This window comes from Grammomys surdaster, unplaced genomic scaffold (assembly GCF_004785775.1).
Source record: "Grammomys surdaster isolate TR1022 unplaced genomic scaffold, NIH_TR_1.0 125415, whole genome shotgun sequence".
Classification (NCBI taxonomy): Eukaryota; Metazoa; Chordata; class Mammalia; order Rodentia; family Muridae; genus Grammomys; species Grammomys surdaster.
This window is the reverse complement of record NW_021620285.1, coordinates 1-3648: the sequence shown is the minus strand read 5'-3', so window position 1 is coordinate 3648 and position 3648 is coordinate 1. Positions and strand designations below refer to the sequence as shown.

Sequence of the window (3648 nt, the reverse complement as noted above, 5' to 3'; positions counted from 1 at the left end):
TACCCAAAAGATGCTTCAACATATAACAAAGGACACATGCTCCACTATTTTCATAGCAGCCTTATTTATAATACCCAGAAGCTGGAAATAACCCAGATGTCCTTCAACAGAAGAATGGATACAGAAAATGTGGCACATTTACACAATGGAGTATTAATCAGCTATTAAAAACTATGAATTTGAGAAATTCTTAGGCAAATGGATGGAACTAGAAAATATCACCCTGAGTGAGGTAACTCAATCACAAAAGAACACAGATGGTATTCACTTACTGATAACTGGATATTAGCTCAGAATCCCGAAATACATAAGATTCAACTCACAGACCACATGAAGCTCATGAAGAAGGAAGACCAAGTGTGGGTGCTTCGGTCCTTCTTAGAAGGAGTAACAAAATACTCATGGGAGCAAATATGGAGAAAAAGTGTAAGACAGAAACTGAAGGAAGGCCGTCTGGAGACCTATCCACCTGGGTATCCATCCCATGTACAGTCACCAAAGGTAGACACTGAAGTGGATGTCAGGAAGTGCATGCTGACAGGAGCCTGATATAGTTGTCTCCTTAGAGATCTGCCATAATCTCACATATTCAGAAGCAAATGCTCATAGCTGCCCATTGAACTGATCAAGGGCTTCCCAATGGAGAAGTGAGAGAGAATACTGAAGGAGCTGAAAGGGTTTGCGGCCCCATGGTAAGAGCCACAATACCAACCAACCAGAGCTCCCAGGGTCTAAACCACCAGCCTGGGAGCACATAGGGAGGCACCAATGGCTCTAGCTGTATATGTAGGGGAGGATGGCCTTGTCAGGCATAAGTGGGAGAGGAGATCCTTGGTCCCATGCAGGCTGGATGCCGAGCATTGGGTAATTCAAGGGTTGGGAAGTGGGAGTGAGGAGGTGAGTGGGGACACATCCTCATAGAAGCAGGGGAGGGGGATGGGATAGGGGATTCCTGGGTGGAGAGGGAAAGGGGTAAGAGAGTAACATCTGAAATGTAAATAAAATATCCAATAAAAATTAAAAGAAACACTGCATTAGTCACTGTGCAGAATATGAAGTCTTCTAAAGAGACTCCCTCATGTACTATGTAGTTGTTCATGTTTTGTGGGGGTGTTTTGTTTTGTTTTGTTATGAAAAATTATCCTTACACTTCTGGTTGACGTCATCTTGATTGTGAGTGAAGGAATCTAGAGTTTGTTCCTAAAATGGATGTGAAGCCTCATGCACACTGATTAGAGATTTTCATGTATAAGTTCATCAAGGAAGGTGGTTTATACATTCTCTTTTCATTGTATTAATTTGGTCTTGGGATTAGGGTAATACTACCACAGGGATGAGTATTTTTTTATTTCTCTTTTATGAAGTAGTTTCTATAATACTAGTATACATTTTTCTTTAATAGGTTTTTTTAATGCACTTAGGGAATCCATGAGATTTGTCTCTGCTTTTGTGGAAGATATATTTTTTGCTATTCCATACTAGATGCATATGATGCTTGTTTTGTTTTATTTTATCTTATTTTATTATTCACACATGTCTAAAAGTCACTCTCCTATTTTTTACTTTTGGGTGTATAAAAATTGAAATGTCTCTGGAAGATCATCTGGATTATAGTCTTTTGGGAAGAACCTCATCTTTTTTCCATACTTTAATTTGTATCAGGACTGTCTGGATCAGTGTTATTGAAGGGTTTGCATTTTGGCCTTAAAAATAGCCAAGCCATTGTTTCTGTGATCTCAGTATTTTGAATTTCATGCCCACTCTCTGATTCAATTTTATGAGCTTTACTATGATTCCTCATCTTCTGGTTTGGGGTTGTGTTCTCCTGGTATTTCTATGTCCATAGAGAGTGATACTGAGTAGTTTGGGATATCTCAGATTTCATGATGGAGAACAAATAGTTATAAACATCCATTCTAAAATTCCATCTGTTTTTATTTCTAGAATTGTATGCCCCTGGCTTTGTGCATAAGATTAGGGGTTTGAAACTGAGCCAAAATCATGGCCAGCTACATGGAAGAGGATAAAATTTAAAAGGATTTCAGGATCTTATTATCTCTGGATTGTGGCTCAGACAAGGAGATGAAGCTTGCCTATCACCTTACACATGTGCAAAAGTGACTGTTAAGGTTTTTGGGGAAAAAAAAACAACAATGTAGCTGACACCACTTCTGAGGTAAAATTCTTTCAATCTTTAGAGCACAAGGAACATTGTTCAATTATTTTCACATGATTGACAAACTGACAACTACATATGGGATCATAGAGTATGTGGCAGGAGAAGACCTTGAGTGGTACCTAAGAAAACTGGGCTGCCTGAAAGCAGAAGAAGCTGGACCTATTTTCCAGTTGATCATGTTTACAGTTCACATCCTCCAACAAAGGCACATCGCACAGAGTGATGTAAAGTTAAAAAAAGTTACCAGGAATATTGTGGCAGGAAATGAAAAGATTTTTTTGACTTTGTTGAGGCAATTAAAATCAAAGGAGGGTAGATTTTGGAGGAGGTCAGTAGCTCCTTACTTACTTAGGCTCCAGAGATGTAGACAAGAAAACCCTAAAATAGGCTGGCAGGTGACATGTGGAGCTTGAGCATCATCCTCTATGTCCTGGTCTCAGGGCACTTTCCATATGTACAAATCACCCTTAAGGATACGCACAGGCTCATCACCACCACAATGCATCCCATTCCCTAGAACTTGACAAAACCATGTCACATCATCATTTTATAGTTGTTCATGATTCCCACTGGGTAAAGGATAGCAATACATCATGGAACAACCATGGCCGGGTCTTATTCAAGAACATGCACACTCTGCCATGAAGAAATCCTTCCCAGAGTTGTGAAAACTCTGTGCACCACTGGCTATACCTGTGAAGAGATTCTTTCATCTCTAACATGCAGATGATCAATAATAAAGTAACAGCAACATTTAATATTTTGAATATCAACTGACCTGTGGGGACAGTCGTCAGCAAAATGAGAAGCCCTGGCCAAACCATGGGCCTGCAGGTGCTCTTAGCCCAATTTCCCTTTTGAAGAGGTGAGTCAGTGAACCTTACTTACTAGCTTTCTTGTTCTCCTGGCTAACTCAACTTGCTTTATTATAGAACCCAAGATTACCAGCCCAGAGTTGGTACCAACCAAACTGAGCCCTTCACACTTGATGACTAATTGAGAAAGTGTCTTACAGCTGAGACTCATGGAGCCACTTCCTCAAGGGATACGCCTTTCTCTGTGATAACTCCAGCATGTGTCAAGTTGACACACAAAATCGGACAGTAAGGAGAAATGGATTATTGAGATGGGATTGGGGAGGTGTATTGAAAAAGGAGTTCAAAAACAAATATCCTCTGCAGACTGTGGATTTCCAGGAAATGTCAATCCATATTATAAAGTCCTGCTCTGATGGCTACTGGAATGTATCAAGGTAGAGAAGTGGAGCTTGCCTCATTAAATGCACTCCTGTGTGTGTGCCTGAAAGAGGGTGTGGCAGCTCCATGTTCAGTAAGTATTCTCCTGCTCCTTTCTTACTCAGACTATGGTTGATCTGACATCGGTGTCTGTCTTCACAGTCTCTTTCATGTAGCTCTTCAATGTTGTTCCTCATGTCAAGGTCCAGTAATCTTGTATCATATTCTCTCCTC

General features: G+C 40.4%; 1 pseudogene; it reads left to right on the top strand.

Annotated features, from left to right (window-relative positions):
* Window positions 1–2001: 2001 nt before the first annotated feature.
* Window positions 2002–3111, top strand: LOC114637758 (annotated as a pseudogene).
* Window positions 3112–3648: the final 537 nt, after the last annotated feature.